This window comes from Grus americana, chromosome 20 (assembly GCF_028858705.1).
Source record: "Grus americana isolate bGruAme1 chromosome 20, bGruAme1.mat, whole genome shotgun sequence".
Classification (NCBI taxonomy): Eukaryota; Metazoa; Chordata; class Aves; order Gruiformes; family Gruidae; genus Grus; species Grus americana.
Window position 1 is genome coordinate 1,923,660 of NC_072871.1, and position 26,806 is coordinate 1,950,465.

The following is a 26,806-nucleotide window of genomic DNA, read 5'->3' on the forward strand; positions in this document are numbered from 1 at the left end:
GGTGGTGGCCTGAAGTACATGGGGGAACAGGGGGACATGGCAGGGCCCTGAGGTACATGAGGTAACCTGGGAACATGGAACGGCCCTGAGCTATATGAGGGGACACGGGGACACAACACGGTCCTGAGGCATGTGGGGTCATCTGGGAACATGGTGGGGCCCTGTGGCACAGGGAGGACACAGCTCAGCCCTGAGGCACATGGCCATGGCGGGGCCCTGAGGTACATGAGGACATGGTGGGGTGGGGTGGCACATGGAGACACTGCTCGGCCTGGAGGTACCGAGGGGTTCACTGGAACATGACTCAGCCCTGAGCACGCAGGGACATGGGGGGGCCCTGAAAGCGGCACACAGGGGACATGGGGACACGGCAGGGTCCTGAGGCACAGGAGGGACAAGGGAACACGGCAGGACCCCAAGGCACACGCGGAACATAGCAGGACTCCGAGGCACACAAGGGACGAGGGGACATGGCAGGACCCTGAGAAGCACGAGGGACGGAGGGACACGGCGGGACCCTGAGGCACACGAGGAACACGGCGCTGGCCACAGGCCGCCCGGCCCAGGTCGGGCCCCAGCGCTGGACGAGCCGCCGCTCCCGCCCTCCGTGCCGCGTTGCCATAGCGACGCCACCCGGCGGGCCCCGCAGCGGCGACCTCCCCGCAGCGCGGCCGGGAGCGCCACACCCCGCCATCGCCGGCCCCGCCGCCCCGGAGAGCTGTCGCTTTAAGAGCGCCGAGGCCGCGGCCGCCCCCGCCCCCGCCCGGCGGCCGGAAGGGGGCCGTGATGCAGCGCGCCCGCCCGCGCCCACCGCCGCCGCTCGTTTTCTCAGGTAAGCGCGGCGGCTCGCTCGGTCCCACCCCGCTCGCCCGCCGTCGCCTCCGCCGCCACCACCGGGGGAGGCGCTGCCCGGGGCGGTGTCCCCGCCCCGCTGGGTGCCCGCGGGCCTGGCCGGCGGCGCGGCGGGTCTGGGGGCGGCGGGGCCGTCGCGGTTCCGCCACGGGCGGGCGCAGGTGCGGGAGGAGCTCGGGGCCGCTCCCAGGCGGCTTTCGGTGAACCCCGCGGGGTCTCGGCTTCCCGCGGGTGTTGGGGACCAGCGCCCGAGCGAGGAGGGCTCCGCGGGGTCCCTGGGGCCCAGGCGCCGCTCGCCCCGGGGCCGGGCCGGGTCCTGCAGCCCGCGGTGGGCAGGGGCCGCTCGGCGCAGGCGGGACAGGGCTGGTGAGTCCCCGCAAAACCGGGGCACCCTGTTTTGGGCTTGGCAGCGCTTATTGCTGCGAGTTCCAGCACTGGGGTTTACTCACTTGTGTGTGCAAGAGCCCGTAAACTTGTTGAGACGCTGCTCTGGACAGTTCAGTGTTTTAAGGCAGTAACAGGCAGCGAGAGAGCTTTTTAATTAACGCTGCCAGCAGCCCTGACGGGGTGTACTCTCTTTGTTAGGCCTTTTTGCCTGCATGGTCAAGGCTCCAGCACCGCTCCCGCCCAAGCCTGGGCTCTCTCCGCAGGTACAAGGTGATGTTGGGTGAACTTTGAAATTTTTGAAGTTGTTGAAGAAGGTGATGTTTCCCCTCTCCGTGCCGTGCGGGTTGTCCCTGCCCGGCTGCTCTGGGCTGCTGGCACCGCCGTCCCTGTGGCCAAGGACCGATGCAGAGCAGAGACTGCAGCCAGCTGTGAACGCACCGGGCCTTTTTGTTGTTCTTTTTCTTTCCTGCAGCTGGATCAGCTTCTGGGCAGGTTCTTTGTGACTGTACCAGCAGCTGTTGGGGCTGTGCGAGGTCGGAGTAAACTCCGCTGCCATGGTGTGGAACAACAGTGTTAGTTACACTCGAGTCCTGAGATCCGGTTTTTCCTCTCAAGCTTGAAAGTTAGACACTCGTGCTGGCTGATGGTTTCACTTGCTTGGGTGTTTTTTCCCTTTATGAAAGAAAGAGTTTTCCATTTTTTTTTCTTAACCAGACCTCTGTGGGAAAACTTTGCTTTTAAACTTTTATTTTGGCCTTTGCTAGTTGATAATCAGTATTTCATTCAGTATTTCAATTTCTTGTTTGTTGGCGCTTTTCCCTTTTTTCCTTTTTGTGCTGGATGTGCTTTTTTTTGTTACTTTGGCTAGTCTGGCTTCTAAATGTTCTTTAATTGGAGGAAGGGGGATGTGTGTGAATTGGGAAAAGCTAAAATATGAGAATCTGGGGACTATTTTGTGTCAGCTTCTCTAGTGGAATCTTGTAAGCTAAAAGGGAAGAGGAAAGTAAAAGTGATCGAGTGGAGCTCAGGGTGCTTTGCTTTGTTGGAGGCAGAAAAGGAAAAATATTAAGAGGGAGTAAGATTTTATTTCACTTATATTTATCTTCTTTTGAGGTTGAAAGATAAACCAACATTTTTAAATGTTTCAGTTTAAAATGCCGAGCTCTTCTATTTCTCTTCAGCTGGCTCCATTAAAAAAAAAAAAAGTTCTTTAAAAAAAAAAAGCAGCAGCAGTTCTCCAGTTTTGGAGCCAGAAGTAGTGGTGTGTGTGGGCAGAGAGGCCTTGCTGCTCTTCCATCAGCCGTTCCTGCCTTCTCTCTGCGGACCATAAAATTAGAAAGGCTCCGATGTCCGTTTAGTCTGATTGTCTGGGTAATGCGGGCTGTTGAAATCAAGAGAGGCTCTTTGTGAATTAGCTGCTGTGCCGCTTGTGGCTTGCTCAGCCTGTAGATTCTGGCCTCTGGTGTATAATTAAGGAAAGTAATTGTATTTGAAGAAGACCTAAATCTCTTACCCAGGTGTGTGCTTGTCCCCTGGGTAGATGTTGGGGAGGTGAGCTGTATTTTGCTGCTAGCAAGTGATCTGTGGCCTTTTGACGGTCGTAGGCTACAGTTTGAAAATCACAGCATCTTAAACTTTCAGGAGCTATCCCTGTGAGACCCTGAGGCTCTCTGGCCTTTTCCTCCCTTGGGAATTGCCCAGGCGACCTGCCTCCTCCCCCAGAGCTGGCTCCTTGCCTTTCCCAGGAGCTTTCATCTTTCTCATTCAATTCACTGTCCAGGAAGATGTTATTTGTTGCATCTTTCCTGAATTTGGTTTTAATGCACAGTGACAAGTCTGGCCACGGAGAGCACAGGTCTGTGGTGAGGGAGGGAGAGCCAAGAACAACTAGAACTGGGTATAATTGAAAACTATCAACTTTGCAGCAAAATAGGACATTTAAAGCATGTGGTTGTCTACTTGAGGCTTGAGATAGTTCCTTGGATAACACCCTGTGGAGATTTGGATCTTCCAGTTCTAAGTAGTCATTGAGGAGAAACTGGCAAAAAGTCTCCTGAGCGTCCGAATACTGGGGAGTTATCTTGGCTGCAGTCCGAAGGTGGAATGACAGCAGAACTGGGTGATTTTTCTCTGGAGGTGCTACTTGCTGCTGCAGTTCTGTACCATCTGATGTGGTTGCTGGTTGCTGTTCTTCCCCGAAGATGTCCTAGAGTGATTTCAGAACTTGAAATGTTCTTGGAATACTCTGTGTGTTCCATGCTTCCTGCTTTTCCCTTTTAGGTGCCTGTTTTCCTGGGAAGTTTGGCTGCAGTGGGGGTCTGTGTCCTGGAGGGACAGGCGATGTCCCATGAGATGGCTTTTGGGTAACAGTAATAGCCTAGAGCCCCTGCCGAGTGGGAGACCAGCACAGAGAGCAGCGTGCCCACCCAGGTAGGGTACTTGGGGAACGGTGTGGCTGCGCTCTGAAACTCTCCCTTTGGCAAACGATGTGCACTGGGACACTCTCGGCTGGGCTGAGACAGCACGGAGCAGTCAGGGGCGCGGGAGAGGCCTGCGCATCGGGAGGAGAGAATAATTCAGGAAAGAGGCAGATGTAACAGGGAGCAAATACCCACCATGGTGGTAGACAGGACAGACAGAATATCTGCTACTGCCCTACACGTCCCGGTTGGATCAACTTTAGGCAGATTCTCTATGAGCCCGTGGGTGAAATTTGCTGTTTCCTTCCCCAATGTCCTGCCATCCCCTTGGGCCGTTAGTGTCTGCTGGTGTTGGCCAGACATTGCCTGAGCTGCTCTTAAACTGCAGCTGTTTTTGCAGGTTCCCAGTTACTGCACAGTTGTTCTTACTGTGTTTATTTTAGTGGTTATAAACTGATTTTTAAAAAGGAGTTGGAACTTGAGCCGGAAAGTCTCCTTTTTCTTCTTTCCCTTCATGATTTGGTTGAGAAACTGCACCATAGGAGGTAGCAGCTGAGCCCTTCAGTATTGCCCCCCAGCTTTGAATTTTCTGAGATGTGGTTTGCCAGGGATTTGGGGGCAGTTGTCCTGTACCTTGATTTTCTTTTTCTGCTCTTAATCAAGTAAAATTAGGAACTTGGCTAGGGAGTGAAAAGCTTGAAGGAGACTTTTTTCTCATAGCATTTTGTTTAGCCTGAATGTTTGCAGTCAGAGCGCTATGTGTTTCTTTTTTTAAAGAGACAGCAAAAAGCTTTTTTAGGGCAATATTTCAAATTCCTGTGAGGTTCAGAGTTGCGTTTGGAGCTAGAAGGTGCCACTGTTGACCAAAACAGTTTTACCATGACTGTCATCCTGCTTTGTACAGAGCCAAGTCCCTCACGGTGATTCTCATAGTGGGTTCAAGAACTATGGGTTGAGGCGTAGGTAATCTTTTTAAAAAGTAGTAAGTAGCTTTAGTGAAGAGACAAATTGAGGGAGAACCCAGTGCGGTTAACTTGATCCTCTGCTCTCATGATAATAAATGTGTTGCCTTTCCACTCCGATCTTTGCTTCCTTCTGTTTGTTTCGTAACAGTTACTTTTGCAAGTTGAACTGAAAATAGGTGCTGGAAGTGGTGAATACTCACTTCACTTTGAATAATCCATGGCTGGGAAGAGCCAAGGTTTCAGTCCTCCTGATCTCTTTTGTTAGAGACAGGCTAGCTGCTTTTTTTCCTTTTTTTTTCCCCTCCTGTATGCTGTGTTGAACAATGAACAGTGATTTCTATGCAAGAATTTTTAGGAAAGCCTTTCAAAGTACTTGAATGACCAACTAGGGGCAGCTAAGAAAGGGTTGCCTGGGAGATGCTGTTGAGAGCGGCTAATGCAGGGTGTGACGGCTTTCATGGAAGAAAGTGAAGAAAGGCAGGATCGTGATTTGATCTGCCCTGCCTCCCCTCTGGGGTGCAAGAATGGCGGTCCTTCTTCTGAAAGCTTAGAGGATGCAAATGTGACTGAGTTGGTGGGCACAAGAGTTGCGCTGCTTGTTCTACTCATGGCAGTGCTCCTAAAGGAACAAGGTGTGGCTGGCCCTGCAAAGACGAACTGATAGTTTAATCTGGGAATCAAACGCTGCACTTCATTTCCTACACTCTTTGCAGTGTGCATACTTTCCCGAGGCTTTCACCGGGAAGGGAGGGATGTTTCCTGGTGGGGATGTAGCACGGGGAGGAGTGTAGGGCTTCCAGATGCTTCTGCAGCATCACCAGAAACTTAGGTAAAATTTGGTTATGTTACTTTAAGCAATCTGAGTGTAAAGCTGGCTTTCCAGGGAGCTTATTGTTTGTTCCCTTACTCCTCTTCAGAGCTCCCACTGTACTTGTTATTCCTCTCTTTGGGTACTTGTCCAGGGCCCAAGTAATGATTGCGGGGAGATGCTGAAATACATATCCAGAAATTAAGAAACTCTGTCTTATGCATTCAGGTCACCACCATTGCATGTTGAATGGATTGCTTTTCCGGCTGCTACTCAACTTGCAGCTCTTGAGTTTGTTCTTGCACTCTTCCAACGCCTGCTTAAAATGAGTTTGCATGAAAATGTGAGTGCTTTCAGGCTGTGGAGAATGTGATGCTCTAGTTAGGTGTTGGCAAAGTGTCGTGCTGTCTGGAGTTGTGTGGGAGGAGAAATGATTTCTTGGTTGTGCGACCCCAATGGGGAGAAGAGCAGCTGGGGTTTAACAAACTGGTTAAAATTATATAGGCCCCCAAATTCTCCAGAGACATCTCTCCTTTCCTAGAAGCTTCCTTTAACAAGCTGATTTCTCAGGCTGATTGCTTGCAGATGAGATCATGCAGTGTGTTTTGCAGGGAAAAAAATCTGAACTTAGACTGGTGAGCCAGAAAGTTTTAACACACAAGTCACATGCCCAGTGTCCTCATGGCACATACAAAACACTGGAGACTGCGAAAGCATCCATTCTCAGGGCGGCTTTGTGCTCCAGCGAGAGCTTTCTGAATATAAAGAATACCAAGGGATGCTCTCAAGTGCTGGGTCCTGTTGCTTGGACAGCAACACAAGATAGCAAGGAAGTATTTCATCTTTCTTTAGCTCTGTTTCTCTCTTTAGTGTGTGTGGTGTTGGGATAAGCCCAGGCGAGGGAAGGCTCTCATCTGCCTTAATTCCACAGACATTTTTCTGCTGGCTTCAGCAAAGGAATTTATGTAGAATGATGATATTTCTGCTGTTAATGCATGAGAACATTCTGAGCAGGAAAGACTTGATGCTAATGTTCTGCTGCGGAGGATCCCACCAGTCTGGTCCCTCTCAAAAGGGATGCTGTTCTCCATTTCTCTCAATGGCAACTGGGTTAAGGTGTCCTTAATGAAAGGCCTCTTCTTCCAAAATAATCACAGCTATTGTTTAAGAATGTTGAAAATTAAGCAAAGCTGTTCTGAGGTGACATTGGGTGGTGTTCCCAATGTAGGGGAACAAGCTAAAAGGTTTTGTTGCCGATAGCTTTAAAGTACAACTCGTTCTCACAGGCAAGGTAGAAGGGCACCTTCCTGATGCCAGGGCCTCTTTCTGCCTAAAATTATTACTTCTTCCAAATTGAGAAGGCATTCATTATGCAAAAATAGATATTTTTTTGGGGGGAGGGGGATTTTTACTAATAATATAGAAATAGGAGCCACTTGTTCCCAATCTCTCTTTTAAAAAAAAAAAATTGAGTCAGACTGGGTGGGGAAAATTTAAAATCCCAAACCTGCAGTCTGCTCTGCCAACATTTTATGCAACTTGAAGACAGGAATGTATAAAGCGAGATGCGTTAAAACCTCCTACCGCTCCACCTCAATGTTCTTCTGCCTGGAGTGGATTCTGCGGGATGTTCCTGTGAGCTTGCTTTCTGAAACAAATAGTTGAAAGTAAATCTTACAGCTGAACCCAGACTTGGTGGTATTTTTTTTTTTCCTGTCACTTAAACTCCCATGGAGCAGACATGCTTATCAGAAGCTCTTTCCAATGCATAACTTCACACAGGCATTTTATGGAGGTGGAGAGTCAAGCATACAAGTGGACAGCACCTATATGCGGGTTCCTCAAACTTTGGCGTCCTTGTGAGTGTGCAGTACAATGCAAGTTAAAATATCTACTTTCTGTATCGTATTATTTTATTCCCAAGATAAAATAGTTGTGAACATAGGTTGGTTTGATTCCATGCCCTTACTCACTGGCTAATAATCCCAGGATCCTTCTTTTAATGAAAAGGACTGGTAAAACACTTGTTGCTCTGACGGATTGCGGTGAGGTTGTATATTTTTCGTAGCAGCTCAACCGTTTTATTCTTCATGCTGCTCCTGGATGGGATCCTGCTGGCTCTGTTCACAGGCTGGCTGTCCACCTGGAGACTGGCTGATGGTCGCCCCGGGGCTGCTGGCTGGGTCGAGCTGTGCGTACACATGGGAGGTGATGATCTGTACCCTGCAGAGTGTTGCCTAAATCTTGTTTTGTACATGAAGCTTCAAGTATGGAGCTGTTAAAACACCAGCCCACTCAGAACTAATGCTTGCAGAATGCATGAGCAAGGAATTAAACTGGGTGGAGTTGTTCCAAAATTTGGATTTGGGGCCTGTCTGCTCCTAACACAGCCGCTCTCTGGGTGTTTGCTTGGAAGGGCTCCCGGCATGGATGATGCTCTCCTGACCTGATTTGACTTTCCTTTCTTGATGCTTGGATATTGTGCCCAAACTGTCTGCAAAACTCTGCAGTGCAGAGCTCTGGTGCCTGATGAACCTGAAACAAGTCTGCTCCTGTCAAGAGATGGTCGGAAGATGATCAGCTCATATGTGCCGTGGGAGATGGAGAGGGTGAGAGGACAAGAGGAGAGACAGACAGACGGACGAAGTAAACAGTTGTGTTTCTTCCCCAGGACTGTCGTACGTCCTGAGTCTGCCAGCTGCAATTTGGAGGCCAGGAGAATAGGGTGGGGTATTTTCTTCCAACCAGATGAATATATGCAGTGAAAATGAGAAGTTAGTTTGGTTTCTCTGGGAATAGTATTTAAGGTGTAAAAAAAGTCCCACCCATCAACAACGAAGAGCTGCTGAAGAACGAGCAAATACAGAGACAGGGCCTGCAGTGCAGACCGTGTTTGCAGCTCTTTTTCCTTGAAGGATGAGAATCTGGGCATGGTTTTGTTGCATGTATGATTTGGTAGTGGTATCAGTTATTTGTGTTGCCTTCTTATGGGGAGCTAAACTAGTCAAGCATCAGGTTTTGTTGTCTGTCTGTATTAGTGCTGTGTTATTTCACTTATGTTCATTTGTTTCTGCCTGTCAAAAAGTAAAAATAAAATGAAAAAACACAACAACAACAAAAAAACCCACAAAAAGCACCACCACCTCCCTCCCCCCCCAACCTGTAGCAGAAATAGCTGGGGTACTAGTTTTCTCTAATATGAAAATGTCAGCCTATAATGAGTGCTTTTCACTAAGCTCAGGGCTGTTTCTGCTGTTCCTGACAAGCTGTCACATCTTCATGCTGGGTAATGTGATCTTCCAGGAATGTTTATCTTTCATTTCTGCTTTTATAGTGGAGCTGAGCTGGGGGTGCTTGTGAGAACATGTGCAGCCTGAGCCTCCAACGCCATGTTATTGTTTGGGATGAGGTGTTGGCCATGTGCGCTATGATTCAGCTGCCGAAGAGAACAAATCGGCAGGCTAGCAGAGCTAGCCATGCAGTAAGTTCCCTTGCTGTTTCCCTGGACAAGGGTCCCAATGCTGTAAATTTATCTCATGGACTTTGTTTTTAAGTGCATGTGTTTTGCATTTGTCTGGATTGCGATGGATATTATTCAAATAACCCAACTTCCCAAAATGTCTTTCCGTTGGTTTGATGCCATCCATCTACATACTCAGCAGCAATCTTACATTTTCTCTCGTGCTTTGGGACAACCTGGATGTGGCTTTATCCTGGGAAAATGAGCTTTGCTGGCCAGTGCCATGTGGAGATGCCATGGGTCAATCCCGGCAGCACGGTGGGCAGACAGCTGGGAGGATCGGCACTGATGGCAGTTTCTCAGGTGGCCAATGACCCTCTCTCATCTTGGTGCCTGTGGCTGCTTCCCCATCACCCTCCAGACAGAGCACCTCATGTAGACATGCTGCCTTCTTCCTGAGGACTGAATCCACCAGTGATTAGATGTGGTTCAGTCTCTGCTACGGCATTTTTTGGCCTCATCCCAGTACTGGAAGGACACCAAATAGCAGCAGTGCTTCTGAGACCTCCCTAGAGTGAAGACTTATAGTGGGAAATTATTTTTCTAGTTGCTTCTAATGTATTGAGAGCTATTGGCTGTCTTGCTTTTAACCTGTATTCTTGGAATTATTGCAAGCTTTTGCATTTGAATACATAGCTGAAGTTAAATGCCCAAAAGAAATCTCTTACGGCGGGTGTTAATTTGTTCAAGGACAGTCTGACGCAGTGTACTGACCCTTTGAGACCTGTGCAATACATCAAGGCACGGATACTGGTACTCCAGTGTCTCTGCCAGTACAGAATGAGCCCTGATCATGTCAGTGCCGATGTCTTTGTTAACCAAACTTTTAATAGCATCTAGAAAGATCTCTTCAGAGAAACTCAAAATGAGTCTTTCATAAAACTGTTGGCAATAATTATTCTGCCTGTTCTCATTTGCTATCACAGAGTGATGGAAATACTGGTTGGAAAGGACATCTGGAGGTCTTCAGCCTGACCTCCTGCTTGAAGTGGGACTGTCTCCAGTATGTGATCAACTCAGCCATGGCTTTGTCTGGCCAAGTCTTGAAAACATCCAAGGATGGAGCAGTGTACCATGCCGGATCAGCTTTTGTTTGTTTTTGCTTGAGAGCTGTACCTAGTGAACCACCTTACAGTGTGGGTTATGCATTTAGGTTCGAATTACCTCATCCTGCAGGTTTAAAAACATTTAAGTGAACTGTTAGGAAATGTCCCGGTAGGGCTAATAATGTAATGTGTAATGTATCTGAATTCTTCTGTCTTTTCTGTGCTAGTATAGGAAATATGAGCAAACCCTAGTGCTGTTTCTGCAGGAAAAGGCAGGGATCCTGTTAAATGGTGTTCTCATGTTTGCACGGGGTATAGCAGCACTTGTAGGACGTGTCCTGTTGTTGGAATGAGCACATGGGTGTTTTCCGCTCAGTATTAGCCGTGGCGTTTGCCCAGATACGAGTGAGGCTCATCAGGAGGTGCAGGATGAGGACTGCGAGCATCCCTCGCCCCAAGGCCGAGTGTGGGATTGGGTGCCAGCCAGCTGCGTGCCCAGGCTGAGGCCACACATACACAAGGCATGCAGTCGCCTTTTATTTTACCCTCCTCAGCCCCTCGCAATGGGAGGAGAGGGTTTACCGCAGAGTCTGCTGCATTGATTTCAGAAAAAATACCGGGTCATGAGATGAGTGTGCCTGTTGGACTACACATCTAAGTTGCCCATCGTGGTCCTGAGTATTAATGGGAGCAGAACAGCTCTCTACATCTGGGAAGTAAACATGCCTTCAGAAATGCCACAAGCTTCTGGACGCAGTGGGTGTCCATGAATGGCACGTAGTCAGGCCCGAGCAGAGGCCTGCTGCTGCGTCTGGGCTGGGCTGGATTTCTTCAGACAAAACTGCAGATTGCAACACCCTTATGCTTACTTAGGCCAGGAGGCCTTGCTTGGAAGGGAAATGGCTGAGGTGCAAGGAGCTGCTGAGGAGGTGGAAGCTTTCCTAGCCAAGGCCTTGTTGCTGGACTCAAATCTGGCTGCATCCCTGGACTCTGCATCCCATCATGTAATGGGGAGATTCAGAAAGGATGTGCGTGCTTCACTGGCACTGAAAATGAGAGCTCCTGTGGGCTGGTTGTGATCTTGCTTGGCACTGCCTTTTGCTCTGGAGATTCCTGTTGTAGAGTGCAAACCAGCCGCTGTGTCGATGAGTCTGGTGGTGTGGAGGGAGCAGCAGTGTCCTTGAGTGGGTTATGAATTCTCACTCATGCCATGCAGAGGGGCCCTTTGGTATCCTGCCCGTCTGAACTGCACACCCAAGAGCACGCTCCTGCCTTTTGTCTCCATACCAGAGCCAGGAAAAAAGGGCTGGGAGTGTGGGCTTCTGCACTCCTGGTTATTTGAGGATGATAGTCCTTGCTGAGGAATCACAGAAATGTGGCAACTACTGTTGTCAGCTGCTCTCTGCGTGGTAGCTTTGGACGAAAGTGCAGAGGGCAGGTTTGGGGTTGTATGGCCAGAGGGTCCTGGAGCAGCAGCTGTACTGACAGCTCTTGCTTGCTCACCAGTTCTTCCATGCACCACTTATTTTTGCAGGGGTCTGTCTTTATGCGTTGCTGGTAGAGGAGCTGTAACAGCATCGCTGCCACAAGCTGAGCTCTGCCCGTTTGGTGGTTCAGTTGGTTCAGTGTCGCCTGCTGGGAAGAGCAAATGGCTGGTGCCAAATCTCTCCCTTCCCACGTGCTGTTCCCCCTTGCTGAAGCATATAGTCAGTGCTTATGGTTTGCTTTGGCTTTCTGCTCATATTCTCCATGACTCTGGAATAAAATCTCCAGTGAAGGAAGCTAATTAGTTTTTCTCTGAGTTGGATTTGGAATTAATACTCAGACATTGGTCTTCTCAGGTCCCTACAGCTTGTAGTTTTTGAGGTGAAATATGGCAACACAGATTCACCTGGCCAACTTCTGGGAGAGAGGAACAGTCTTGGGGAAGTATCATTGTAGGTGAGACAGCAGGGCTTTGTCCCTAGCAGTCCTGGGACCTGTGCAGCTCTGCTTGTCAGAGCTCTCCTTACGCCACCTTCCTTACTCCAAACTCATTTCAGGGATGGAGGGCAGAAAGAGCTGGCCTGATGCAGTGCTGGGGGAGGAACACGTGAAGGACAATGCTCAGAACTTTTGGTATTATCTAGTGATTCAAGAAGAAAGGTCAGCTTTGAAAGAGGCCTTGTGCCTGCTGAATGTATCAGCTGCGTCCAGGGACTAGTGTCGGAAGCCCAGAGCAGAGGCTCACTAGCCCATGGGAGTTGAGCCCACCCTTGGAGTGACAGCAATTCTCATCTGCAGCGCTCACTGTTGTAGAACACCAGAGGGTAATTGGCTCATCGTGCAGATGAGAGTAAGGCAGAGAGGTTGGAGATGTCCTGCTTGGGCTGGTCCCAGTGTCCAGGGATAGGGAGGGATGTCTGTTTGCAGACAATGGTTTTCTCTGCCCCTTTCTCACAGTTGCATCAGCAAAGATGGCCAGGGAGAGTGTTTACAAGTGTGTCCTTGCTGAGAAGTGCTCTGTGCCAGGAGTTTACTCCTCATCTAGATGACGCGTTTGCTGGGGCTTTGTCATTACAACAACTAAAGCTAAATTGATCTCGGTCCACTTGTTCTGACCTGGGGGTGTGAGTACTACTATCCTTCCTTCTGCTCTCATCCCCATCTTTGAGGTAGTCCACGATGTAGCACCTGGGGACCGTGTTGTTTAAAAGACAGGACAAATGGGAGGCTGCTGCTGTTTGGATCTTTCCTGGTAGTACTAAAGCTCCGAGTGAGATTTTAGGGGCTGGGGAGGAGTCATTGTTCCTCTGTTGCAACCTTCCCAGCCATTCTCATCCCTGGGAGAGTGAGTTGTGGCAAAGTAGTGCTGAGGCCTCCTCTGCTCCGGTGTCCCAGTGGGACGGGGCTTCACTGAGCAGCTGCCTGTGCACCCAGAAACGAGCAGCTTGGCTCAGCTGCAGAACTTTGTCTGTTGAGGGCATGAGGATGTATTTATCCCATGGCTGGGCCAGAGGTTGTGCTTGTTTTAGTGATTTAGGAAGTCACTGAGGGGCAAAGGAGACACTGTATTGCTGTGGTACTTGTCCTCTTGAGGACTCTCGTCATTTCTCTTCAGAGCAGGAAGGGCTTCCTTGGCATGGGGTGGGAGGTGTGTGGTGGAGGACGAGCACTTCTCCTGTGCCCCAAACCCCCTGTTGTCTCTTACACTGCTTGGGGAGGGTCTGTCCCATATCAGGTGTCTGTGTATGTCACCACATGTGCTATTTGGTCATCTCTGAGCCTTCCTCTCTCAGTGCAGCTCTGGTCAGCACCTTGTCTGTAAGGGTGGTTTGTCGATATTTCTCGGAGGATGTCACACACACTTCCCAAACTTGCCTTCCCCACTGCGCTGAGCTCTGTCCTGCTTCCCTCTTTTCCCAGGTGTGGGGTGGCTTTCTTTGCAGTGGAAGGATGGTACTAGCAGAGCTAGGCTGAGCAGATGTTTGAGCTGGGGTAGGGTGGGAGTGAACGTGTTCTCTTGCTACGGGTGAGGACAGAAGACGGCTGTACGGTGTAAACAAAGCACTCTTACAGCAGGCTTCTGCATTGCATCAAAAGTTCCTAGAAAGGTGAAGGTGGGACCTGGTTTTCACAGCCTATCACTGAAAGAATGAAAGCTTGAATGTGTACAAGTCCAGCCTCCTTAGTGGGACTGGGCTCTTCAACTCCTTTGTCCTTGCTTAGCCGGAGACTGCTTAGGTGATTTCCTGGTCCTGTCTGACATGAGGCATTGGTGCTTACTGGGGTCATCGAGACCAGCTGTGGCCTTCTCTGGTAAAGGTGTGAAGAGGTCCTGCCATAGCTGGGCTAGGCAGGCATCTAGAAGGCAAGGAGAATAAGGACCATGGGGCAGAGCCACTGTAGAGGGATGGGTGGCCTGGTGGTATCGCTGGGGTGACCTGTAGTGCTGCTGCAGGAGAGGCCTGGCAGAAAAAACTTTTAGCTGCTATTCTAATTAGTTTTTTCCTTATTCTCATTTAGACGTGTATTCCCATCTCACCGTTGGTAACTGGGGCAGCTCTCTGGCCACAAGACACAGATCTGTGTGTGTCTCTTGACATCCATTTCTACAATGCGATGATGTAGCTTTTCCTCTGCAAGAACCTTGTGCTCGGTACAGAGGAGGGATCTGCTCAGAAGTTCAAGGCCATCAGTCTGTCTTTAGCTGTTTGTTCAGTTGCCTTCAACATGCTCATCGGTGTGTTTTCATTTATTTCTCCCAGTGCCACCTGATCACATAGTGGCTCTGGTACAGCAAAAGGCAACTTCGGGATTTCGGTGTGAACTGTTCACCAGTTCATCACCCACAAATTTCAAATTTCTGCTTTACTGCTTAGCTTCACCCAAGTATAGAGGCTATTTTTAAGCACTGAAAGAAAAAGCTGGTTTTAAGCCCCTTGAAACATGTCTGGTTTGTAAACAATTAACTACACTTCCACAGCTTTTTTTTTCTGTTTTGTGCGACCACCTCTTATCTCCTCTTACAATGCTTCTGAAATATTTCTGGAATTCAGGATACTATATAGATGCCTTAAAACCAGCCAAATTATCCTGCACTGGGATAAACAAGCTTTCATTTCTAAATTTGTATATGGAATTTAGTATCTGCTAATGGCTCTTCATTTATTAATTGATCTGATCTTTTCTGAAGCCAAACACAATCTGTTGGAGGAATTATAAAAATGCCAGCCCTGGCCCGAGCTGGTTCTGCTCCCTCGCCGTTTGGAAACCTGCTCGTGCTGCAGAAAGCTGTTCTGTGGAGAACCAAAACAGGGTCTGTTGATGTTATTTCTAGTCCTTTGAGAAGATGACTTACTGGTCACATGTGCTGCTATGAGGTCATTAGGAAATCTCTCAAATATACAATTTGAGCACTGATGATGCTATTGCAGAAGTATGCTCCCTCTGCGATGTGAGATGCAAAGCTCTCTGAAGTACTTCAGTTTGTAATAGCTCTGAGTGGGATCTGTTATTGTGCATATTTGGGCTCGTTCCAGTGAAAAAAAGGACTGTTTTCTGCTTTGCTTTATGCCTAGATTGATTAGTGAATGTATACCGTGGGATCGAGTTACATTTCAGAGGGCGTCCAGCAGAGAGCCTATTTCTGTGCTGAAGGCAACAGTGAGTAACTGCAGGATCAGCAGTTTTCTAGCAGTGCTTTGTGCCTCCACCGCACCGTCCTTCCCCAGGGAAAGGAACTCCTCAAAGCCATTTGCAAGTTGGGCCATTGCTCTTCCCGATGCTGTGGGGGAATGGGGAGCTTTCTCTAGAGCCTTGATGTCGCTTCTGTGACATGCATCTACCTGCTTTGATGCTTTTATCGATGTCCCTCCTGGGCTCCCTGTTCTCGTATGTCCAGAGGTCCCTTCTGCCACCACAAACTGCCCTGTGTCCTCCAAAGGGAATCCTTTGATCCCAGTTTACTCCGGAGGCCTGTGATCCAGCTTGGTCCCCATGCATCGTTATATTGAGAGGGCAGGCATCCTTATTTTGGCAGGAGAGGGCCTTGTGAGTGTGTTATCTGAATCAGTGACACCCTCTTGGAGTAGGGCTTCACAAGCAGGGAGAGTAGTCATGTCTTTCCACCTCCACCCTACTCGTGTTTCTGTCCCAAACCCTGTATGAGCCTCAGGGATTGTCCCATCGCTCTGAGCTGATTAACACACTCGAACATGGAAAAATTACCCAAAGCGGGGGGGGAAGTAAATAGTTTTCTGTTGTTGGTACAGAAGAAGATTGTGTGGCTGAGATGGGGTAAGGAGGCAGGGAGGAAGATGGAAGCAAGGTGGCATCTGACTGTACATGTGTTCATGTCTTATAGCTCACAGCTGTATTTTCCAGTTGGGGCTTACTGTGGGCACAGTGTGGTTCATGTCTGCTTCCTTTTTTTTCTTTCAAATACCTGAATTGCTGCCGTCTCCGCTTCTCAGCTTCCTGCTGTGGAGTCCCCATGAGTGTCACTTCTGGACATCATCCACTTCCCACCCTGGCACTGCTGTCACAGCCCTGCACTGCTGGCCCCAGGAGGACACTACCCCTGCTGGGGTGTCCAAACGGGGCATCACAGCCCTTCCCTTGTCCAGCAGGCTTCTTGTGGGAGGCAGGCCATCACCTGCGTTTCCCAATGGGCAAGTAGCAAAGTACTTCTGCTCTTCAGTCTCCCTCTGCTGTTGTGGTTCCTGCTGCTGATCCCCTAACCGGGGCCTTATACCAGTGACTGCAGGTGATGTTCCTCTCAAATCCCAGTGGCCCTGTCACCCAGGTGAGCATGGCCCCAGGCTGCCACGCTCAAGGCTCTCCAGCAGCCACAGCAGTAGCTTTTGTACCATGGCCGAGCTCTGCTGCAGAGGTGGAAGGGCTGTGCGGTCGAGGAGCGGTTTTGCAGCCCCATGGCTGTGCCTTACCGATGTGTGGGTGGTCTCCCCGAGGTGCCTGCAGCCTGCTGGTCCCCTTGGCCATGTTGGTGCCTCCTGTGGCTCAGTCTGCTGTGGTCCTGCTTGTCCTACCACCGTGGAGCCTCAGCAATGTCACCTGTCTGTGAGGTTCCCACTGTCACCCTTGGTAATTATCTCCCCCCAAGTGCCACATTCTGGTACTGAATTTTGTATTTTCCCTCTATTTCTGTATTTTTAAGTGAAAAGGAAGTGAATGTGATGTCACACAGCTGTCTGACAGCTGTATCAGTGATCTTCACTGCTGCGGGACCCCAACCCGAGGAAAGCAATAGGGGTGAGCTGTTGTGATGAACACGTGTTGAGCCCCAGTGCCACTGCTGGGCGCTCTGTCTTCCAGGAAAGACTTGGGAAGCAAAAGTCCAAATATCTGAGAAGTGTCCCATCGGCCAGCCTTGCTTAATAAACGACTAGTTCTGTCTTTGCTTTTTGCCTTTCCCCATGGACGCCACAGGCTGGCAAAGGCTGAATGCAAGGAGCACGGTGCCGGGATTTCTCCTGCGAGCGCAGTCAGCTGTGTTAAACAAGAAGGTGCAAGCTGGCTCTGCGGTGCCGTGCCGGGGCCTGGCTTGCCCCTGGGACTACACGGGCCCTGCTTCCTGAGCAGGAGAGCTGCTTTATGTTGTGGTTTTACTAAATGAATTCAAAGCTTGGCCTTCCTCCAGGCAAAGTCTGGGCCAAGTGCCAGCGGAGCAGCCCCTGGGGAGAGCACTGGAGCAAGGAGGGGCCAACAGCAGGGAAGAGCGGAGGAATCCAAGAAGGCAGATTTGCCTAGAAAACAGCTCTGTTTCCATCTGCTCAGTCAGGAGTTGCTATAGGAACTGGGATGATAGAGGCAGGGCCATCTCCCGGGCCTGTCTGTGTGTGCGGAGGGAGGGAGGAGGGAGGAGTTACTCAAGTTTGAACATATCGTGTGCTGGTGGAAAGTTGCAAGGAATGTCGAAACTACAGCCTGGCTCAAGCTATGGAGTTCAAAAGAGACATGGCAGTTGTTCCCTGTGCTCATCAGGCCCTGGGCAAGGCAGGTAGGGTCCTTCCAGCGTAACATGGCTCTCAGCTTGCAATCAGTTCCCCTCTCCACGCGTTTCTGTCCTTGGCTAAAGCACAAACGCCTTGGAGACTTGCTGGAAATGGAGGGGGGTTTGTAGAGGTGGCAGCGCTGGGAGGTGAAGGCTTTCCTCCCTGGCTGGCAGGGAGATGGTGGTTCTTTGCGCCGTTTTTCTGTGGGAGGGTTCACAGATCACGGGTATTCCCGCAGCGTTGCATGCCCGGGGCCCTCTGGGACCCACGGGATCTTTTGTTGGGTAGAAATGTGAAGCTGGATAGTGTCTTTCCCCTGGACAGAAGTGGTTTTTGGGGCTGCGGCTCTCTGGGAAGCCCATGGTGTTTGGGCTCTCGATCAGACATGCTTGCCGAAATGTTTCAGGGCTAGGGCTGAGTCAGATATGCTAAAACTGGTGCTGGCAGTGAGTTGCTTGTGGATGGTGGGAAAGTGGGGGGGGATGTGCTCCCGGCCTCCGAGCCCCAGCGGCTCCTGCCCTTGCGAGTTTTGTGGCTGCGCATCGCCTACGTTCACTCACCTTTTCTCCCGAGGAGTTGCAGACCTCCCTGTCCCCTCTGGATACACCTACTGCAATTTTTGTCACCGTCAAACTTTCTCGGACTCGCATTTAGCCTAAAACAGGAGTGTGAATATGCAGGAAGCTGCTCCTGAGAGTCCTTGTCGTTAGGGTTAAACATGGGGCTTTCCAGTAGCAGCCCTTCCAGATAAAATCTGATTATTTCCCCAGTAAACCCATTTTTTCAGGTGCTGAGAACTTTCCAAAATAGCTGTGTGTTTCCACCAGAGCATTCCAGGGTCACTCACTGCTCTGCAGGTATTTATTTAATAGGTTTGGCTGAAATTTCATCTGCCCTTTTTGTCTCACTGAGGATAATCTCTGCTTTAAAAAAAAAAAAAGGTCGGTAGTGTTGTTTCTTTTTTTGAGAAGCTGCACAATAAGCTGCCGAAAACTGAAATGTGATCTTTATACACAGACTTGAAGCTTGCCAAACTGGATTAGATCACAGCCCACCTACTCAGGCACCCATCTTATCTCAGGCAGCGGCTGCTTGGCACATTGCACATGAAAGCCCAGGAACTTGAATGTAGACAAATGTGGAATAACCTGCCTGTGTAGGAGATAACCGTCTAGTCACATTAATTACTGGTTTGCTTATGCCTGGCTGGATGAAAATTTATATCCAGTGTACTGCTTCTTTTACTCTGCTAATAGAATTGCAGATGTTCTTATTATGTAGATCCACTTTCAGTATTTTATTGAATTACTCCCACGTTGCTCTGTGGCAATATGTCCCAGAGACTTAGTGCACATGGTATGCCGTGGAATTTCATTTCCTCGGTTTTAATTTGTTGTTTTTTAATTTCAGTTCATTTTCAATATGGAAAAGAGGTAAACGGGATCCTTTTTTTGGTCTAGGGATCATTATTTCACATACTTCTTTTTTTTCCCCTCATCTCTCCTGTTTCCTGTCTTCTCTTTGCCTCAAACAATCCCAGGATTTTCCTGCAGCTACCTGCTTTCTGGGTAATTGCTAAATCTTATTACTTCTCTAGGGGCTCCTGTTTTCTGGCCTGTCTTGAGAAAATTTAATCCGAATCAGCCATTCTGGCTTTCCATAGCTGTGAAATACTGCTAGAGCTTTTTCAGTGTTCTTTCCTTTGTTTATAAGCAAAATATTTGGTTTGATTGCTTGACTTACATTGTGGTAAGCAAAGATCTTCTCTGAACTGTCCATAGTTATGCTAGGTATTTTGCTGGAACACTTAGTTAATTGAAATTTCATCTCTGTAAATGAGAAGTTAAATTTTATCTTGTAGAGTTGTGCTAGGAAATAGGAAACCCAGCAGAACATGGTTAGACCTGCCTGGAAATCCTCACTGGAGTCTCCAGGCTTGACACAGCAATTTCAGCTGGTCCGTAAGTATTGCCACTCACTGCTCCCATCTTTGCCAGGCACTTCATAAATTAAACTTTAAAACCACTTTGTGTAGTAGACAAAGTTTGCTCAAGCAGAATGTAACAGCCGAGTGTACCCAGATTTTGCTTTGAGTTGGGTGCACTGATGCACACTCTGCTCGGGCTCTGAAGAAGCGATACTCACCGAGGAGACAAACTGCCTTGTCCCCTCTGGATCAGGCCAGTGTGCGGTGGGAGGGCAGTGACATCTTCCACTTGCTGAATTTTGGTATTTGGAGTTACTTTGTTCTGTGGAATGCCATAAGTGATGATAATTTTTGCTTCTTTCTGATATTGGAAAAGTTTCCTTCAGTTTGGTATCTTTTTGTAGATGCATGGCATGGCTTTTCACTCTTACAAACATTTTTTGGTAAGGTTAAAGCAGAGCCAGTAGTGCTTCTTGAGCTAAGGGCAGGGTCCATGTCCCAGTGACAGGTGCACTGAACTTTTGTGTTATGAAGAGACATTTTACAAAACTCGTAAAGCTTTTGGTAATATCAGCATTTCTGCAGTGGTTTGATGGAAACTAGATTGCCAACTAAATTAGTAGATGTTTTGAAATAGTGTTTCTGGTTTGATTTTCACTGAACCATCTCTTAGAGTTTGGCTTCCACCCTTGCAAAAAACCCAGCAGCTTCTCGGCTTGGTGCTGGGTAAGATGTGCTGCTGTACGCGACTTTGCTTCCCTTCTGGTTTTGCAAAGAGTCTATCCCAGTAATAATGTTTTATCTTTTAAAAAGAATCTGCTAGGAGCAATTTGCAAAAAACAAAAACAAAAAAACCCCCACAAAACAGTTGGAGATAAGTAGCTGTTACTGGAAAGTAGGTATTTTTGGAAGGTAGGCAATTAATAAGGAAAGCTAAAGAAGATGGAAGAAGCATAGCAAATATATCTCAGGGCAGTGAGAAATATTTTAATACCTGTGTAACAAAATAAATTTAATCAATGGTGTTTACGTTGTTGGGAAAGGTTAAAAAAACCAACTGACTGCTGATAACAATACTGAGAAGTAAAATGTTTCCTGTGTTTGGGGAGAAGCTGGATGATGTACTCTCCTTTGAGGCTATCGAAATACCTTCCGTTGCACTGGTAACGAGGGAGGGTGTTCAACAGAAGATAACATTTTAAAGTCTTTGAAAATTGAGCAAGATTGGACCCTGTTTGTTTAAAACAAATTGGCAAAGCAGCTTTCTGAATCCTGGCTGCTGCTGTGTAATGAATCTGGGAAGACCAAAGAGTTCCAGAGATTTGGGAAAACATAAATGTTGTGGCAATGTTTTAAAATGGAGTGGGAGCAGGTAAATAAGAGGCAGTTGAGACTAACCTCATCCAGAGTGAGATTGGGGGAAGCTGGTGCATTACCAAATCAATGTCAAATTAAAGAAAGAACATGCTCAGTGATCCATGTGCTCTGATGGAAAGCAGATCACGTCTGAAAAGTCTTCAGATTGTGGTTTTTAATAAAGATCCTGTGCCAGTTGCCAAAAAAACCTGCATTGACATCATATACCTGGATCTTGACTTAATTTCCCTGCTGTTGACCAAACACTGCTGCTTTGGGAGCTGGAGTGTGTCGGGTCCCCAGGCAGTTCCTGGGCAGAGGGGTGAAGGCAGGTCCCCCTTGCCCTGGGTAGGGTCTGATCTCTGGCATATCTTTCATGTTCTAGAGGGCACCTCACCACTCCTGGTAGCTGGGGGGCGTCTGAGCTGAGAAACACCTTCCTGAGCAGTTTTGGTGGTATCTGGTCTTTATTTGCTGTTAGTGTAACCAGTCCCTGTCCTCTCGCTGTGCTAAGGGTGGCAGTATCTCAGTTGCCATTTTGCTGATCAGTACTATGTTGAATAAGTTGATTTAGAAAGTGCCACCCGATACCTCTCAAAAATAGTTACCAGTGGGAATGTGATCCATGCAGTCCCTAAAGAGAGGGCCATGGAGTGCTGCTCAGCCATGCTCTGGTGTCAGTGTGAGACAAACTCGGTTATTCCCTAGTTTGCCCATGAAGAAACCAATGGGAGCCATAGCAAAATCTGACCAGAGCTGTTCCACAGCCTGGACAGAGCCTTGGTCTCACCAGTGGTGACTTGGGAGAAAATATTAAGTAACTCAATACTGCAGTTTAGTTTCACTGAGGAGGTTGATGAAGCCAGGGTGGTTTAGTCAGGACAAGAGAAGGCTTTGGGATACCTAACAAGATGACAAACAGGCTCTTTACTGAGGGTTGACAGTGATCATCGGCTGAAATAACAGGAGGTTCTGCCTTGGCACAAGGTGGGGTGAAGTCCTCCCTCTGCGGACAGTCAAGCAGTGGAAGAGGCTGTCCAGAGAGGTGGGGGAGCCTCCGTCCTTGGAGGTTTTTAAGACCCAGCTGGACAAAGTTCTGCGCAGGCTACTCTGAAATTGGTGCTAACCCTGCTTTGAGCAGGAGGTGGTATTAGATGCTCTCCTGAGGATCTCCTCCAGCCCAACTAATTCTGCGACTCAGTAACCTGATCTCCTTCTGAATGCAAGTTTGAGTACAGTTAAGTAAAAGATTATGGTGGAGCCCCTTGAGAATGGGGAGGGAGGAAGGTGGTTTAGATTGAGTGCTCTTAATACTCCATCTGTCATCTGTGTGGTTAACATGTCATATATATGGTTGCTATGTGAGACTCTCGCAGTGGAAGATTGTAGGTCTTGAGAGGACTATTGCTAACTTGTAGTTGATATGTTTTAAGGATAGTTTAAAGAAAATAATAAGCAGACTCCTCAAAAAAAAAAAAAAAAAAAAAAAAGGCAAGCTGGAGAGAGATGCCAGTGCAAGGAATAGAGTGAAAATGTGAACGTGTCAGCTGCTCTCTGGTGCCTGTTCTGCGTGGGAAGGGAGATCTGATAAGGGACAGTGATCGCTGCTGCTTGGGCAGGGAGAAAGGAGGTAATCAGAACTTTTTGTTCGTGCATGTCTTCTGTTCTGCCACTTCTGTCATACAGAAACAGCGGGAGTTTCTGCCCCTCACCTGAGGGGACCTGTGTTTTGGAGAGCTTGCTGGAGTGCACGAGACTACCCCCTGCCCCTGCTGCTGGGTTTAGGGTTCCTGGGGAATGGTACGCGTTCATGTCTGTGCAGAGTTGCAGTGTGCCTGGCAGGTGTGCCTGGCAGGTCTGCCTGGGTTGTGGGAACCTCCAGGTTCCTCAGTTAGATCGAGTACCCCTGCCCTGGGGTCGGTGGGGAAGGGTAGCTATGTTTTTGGATTAGCTGAGCTAATGGTTAGTACAATGAATTTGCATTTCCTTATCTTTGGTTTTGCCTTTCTAATGGTTTCTAATTTTGGCCTGGTTGCTTTGATGGATTGAATTACATTTGTTCATTTATCCCCGAGTCTGGTTTTGTGACAAAAGTGCTCTGTTCAGTTTCACAAACTGAGGACACCCTGCTCCTGTGGGACTGGCCAACAGGCAGTGGGAAAATGCTGGAGGATTTATGGGTCTCCAACTACTTTGCAAAAACACCTGCACCTCTCTGGGCTGTAGGTAAGGCACTCCTCCATGCTTGGGTCCATGGGCTGAACCTTCTCCCAGTGTTAAATGGTTATGTCATGGCTGATTGGAATACTGTTTTTCTCCTAAAATCTAAGCAAGAGTGAGGTGTCACTTTTTTCATAATAGCCCCATTAGATGTTTGGCTGCAACGTGGAAAACGAGGTTCAAACCCTCGTCAGCCTCAGGCCAGTCCTATCGCCCATCTGTAGCAATGACAAAGTACACCCAGACCTCGATGTTCCCATTCTGCTGCTGCTGCCTTGAACCCAGCTCTGGGGTGTTCCTGTCCCCACCCCATGTGCCACTCCCCCTTGTTGTGGGCCCTTTCTTGGCCCCGTGTGTTCTTTTGAGTCTCTTGTGATGACAAGTCTCCTAATACCACCTCAGAGATCACTCTGGAGCCTATTCCTGCCCCACTTTTCTTATTGCTGTGTCTTAGCTCTCTCATGCATCTTGATTAACCCAACCCTTTCACCTAAAATCTGGTTGCTTTTATGTGTCCAGAGATGTTCCTACTCTGGCCATCACTTTGTGGTGTCATTGTTCTGCCCTACGTCCCCCACCATGTTCCTAGCATTGCCATGGGTTTATGCTCTTTCTGGCCATCTCTGTCGATGCCCACATGGAACAACTCCTGTTGCAGCCTTGTGCTTCATGCCAGGATCTTGCTGGGCCTGCCCAGCTCCCCTGTTACTGTCTCATGTGTTGGTTTTTGGTGTCACTGTTTGCACTTGGTTTGTCCAGGTGCCACCCATGTGTCATGCAGAGACCTCTCCCCATGCTACCAGCTTGAATCTAGGGATGGCCATAGAGACCACACTCCAAGTTCACCTAAGGGAAAACTTGTTGCCGCCTTCTCGCAGGGCACCCACATGTGCGGCATGGCTGTCTTTATACTGCTCCCATCCATCCACCCTCCAGCGGCTGTGCTGGAGTGGGTGGCCATCTCAGGCCAGCAGCCCTGCTCTGCTTTTTCCAATCTGACAGCAGTTGGTTTCATTAGAAGATGTTTCCTTTCCTTAAGATTGTTGTCCCTGAGCACTCTTAGCATGATGCTGGCCGAGTTGCAAAGGCAGAATCTTTGTTAATGGTAAATAGGAATGTATAGGGAGCAGATGTCTGGGGCTTAAAAGCCCTCTTAAACCAAAATTGATACTAGCAGCAAGAAGTATTTGAATTGTTAACTAAGCAAAATGTTTTAAGTGATCAGAATCCTTTCTGCTAAGCATTTTCATCAGTGAATTCTGTTTGATCCACACTGGAGCTGCATGGGGCTGTGTGTGCTCCAGAGGAAGACTGTGGGATTCGGGGTATCTCTGAGAAATTCTGAGGTGAAGAGACATGTTCCACCATCATTCTGGAATCAGAAAAATGGAAATCACACTTTCCAGCCTCTCTTTCTTCAGGCTTCAGATATTGTCCTGGTTAGTAGATTTGCTGTTTCTTCCTTGAATTCCCTTAGGAATGCTAGGAGATACCATCCAGTCCTTCTGACTGTTCCTGAACCTCTTCTGAGGGTACCTGATATAGGACGGATCCTCTTGTAATACATAGAGTGCATCATACACATAGCTATGAGTCTTGATCCTGACTGTGGAGTTTCTTGGCATGGTGCTGGGCATCTGTAATGGGATTCCTGCAGCCAACCCTAAGGTCCCACTCCAAGGTAATGATCTGTGAAGGAACCAGTTAAAACAAATGCCTGTTTCAGTTGGGATCTAGAGAGGCTTGCAAACATGCCAGACCTCCATAATGGATCTCTGGAGGGAGAACAGTACCTGGAGGAGCTCCAAGTCCCACCTTCTTCATGCACATCACTAAAGAATAGCTCCCTCCTGCACCCGCTGTGCCCAGCGCTTTTGCTCACAGGCCCCTTGCTGCGCTGGGTCACAGTGAGCTGTTTCTCTGCGGAGAGATGGATTGGCTCTTTAGACATGGTATCTGCTGGGTATATTGGGAAAAACTGCCCTCTTTTGCATTTCTTAGTGAGTTTTTCAGCAAGTAGATTTTTTTTTTCCACTCTCACAATGATTGTAACAGGATTTTATTCTCCTACAGCCAGCTGTTAGCAATTAGCAACTTGATCCATTCAGTCCCAAGAACAGAGTTTAACACTTTCTTGCCTCTGTGAGGATGTTGCTAATCCTGTTTTTGCTGGTTTTGAGCTTGCGCTGTAGTTTTGGCACTTTCTGTGTATGTGTGGGCAGGTCAGGAAGAAAGGCGTGAGTACAGCAAGGGAGTCTAATGCAGCTGAAAGAGCTGCAAAGAAAAGTATCAAGCAGTTTATGTAGAAAAAAAATCATTAGGAAGATGATTTCCAAGCAGTTTGCATAGAGGCTTGTATTTAGTAGTATATTTCAGTGTCTTCTAGCACTTGGAAGTGTGCAGTTTGGGAATCCAATCTACTACTAGCTGAGATTCAGACTCAGCAGAAATGAACATCAGTAGTTCTTCAAACAGCGATTTCTGGTAGTATGAGCTCCTGAGTGGAGCTGAGGCGCCTCTAAATTACAAGATGGGAGTGAAAAACACTCTTGGTGTCCTTGCTCAAGGGAACAGCAGCTGCTGTAGAGCGCTAGATTAGAAGTGACACTGCTCCCTGTGTGGAGCACCTCTCCTGGGACTCCCAAACATGCACTTCGGTGGTCCAGGACTGGAAACCAAGTGTGCTGGGAAGAGCAAACCCAGCACAGCCTGAACCCAGCTTCTGGGGTCCCTGCGTCGGGCTGAACTGCTGGAAATAGTTCATCACTGCCACGTTCAAAGGTGAGGATTTGTCTCACCAAACTGTGGCCACCTGGGAGTGCTGAGGCTAGTCCAGGCCATTTAGGTTTCCTTTGTCATTAGTGGGGATAGACACATCCGGAGAGGATTCATCCTGCTTGTCATGGACACTGTTTAGGCAAGCGCCAAATTCAAAGCCAGCTTTCACAGGCATAGAGCTCCAGACAAGCGAACTAGAGCCAGCTCAGAAGGTTTCCTTTTCTCTCCTGGAGGCCATGCTGACCTCCATGGCCATATCTTCCAGTTTTGGCTTGCAGCTCCCCCAAGCCATGCTATTTTCATGTGACCTGCTGAGCTCCACGTACCCATCAAGTCCTAGGAAGCCCCCAGTTCACTGGGTACTGCCTGCAGGATAGGGTGGGCCAGACAACCAAGCCCCCCCAACCCATACCTTTCCTCCAGCGCTGGCCGCTGGCTCAGCAGCAGGAGCTGACATGGTGCTTGGGCATTTCTGTGCGACTTTCCTTGCCCACCCTCCACCCCATTCCTTCTTCCCCTCTGTTATCTTTTACATTCTGATCGCTGCATTCAAGCGGTTAAATGATGTGACTGGCTATGCGGCAATGCAACAGATGTGATTTAGAACACGGTGTGAGCTTTGCATAAAGCAAAGCATTTAAATTATGGTGTTTGGTCTGTACCTGGTCAAACGAGATAATGTTGCTGTTTGTGTTAGCACATTATGATATTGCTGTCACATTGGCAGCTGTTGTCATGACTTGCTCACATCTCATTTTGAGAGGATGAGAGAAACTTAGCACAACTACTCTATGGTCAAAAGCCAAAATCCTTATGCTACGTTTCAGCTTAGTACCTTTCTCTTGGGGTAGTAGCTGATCCCGGCTGGGCTGTGAGCGCTGTGCTGATGGCAGGGGATGGGTGCTCTTTCCCCCCAGTGCTCCGCTGCAGGCAGATGTCTGGGCATCTGCCTCCCTGCTGTTGCTCCTCCTTTGCTGGGCTTTTGGATCAAATGGGAAGCCAAGGCATCTCAACACTTACAGTGATGTCTC

The 26,806-nt window shown here is 48.6% G+C and overlaps 1 protein-coding gene across 5 annotated transcripts in view; it reads left to right on the forward strand.

Moving 5' to 3' along the window:
- Nucleotides 1-680: 680 nt before the first annotated feature.
- Nucleotides 681-26,806, forward strand: part of LOC129215580 (discoidin domain-containing receptor 2-like) — a 60,816-nt gene continuing 34,690 nt past the window's right edge. The window contains exon 1 of one of the 5 annotated variants that reach the window (XM_054848983.1): nt 681-832. The gene's annotated coding sequence lies outside the window, so the exon portion shown is untranslated. Of the gene's footprint in view, nt 833-8,798; nt 8,914-15,101; nt 15,144-17,353; nt 17,500-26,806 lie in introns of those variants that run through there. The other 4 variants (XM_054848978.1, XM_054848981.1, XM_054848980.1 and 1 more) reach the window with 4 other exon arrangements.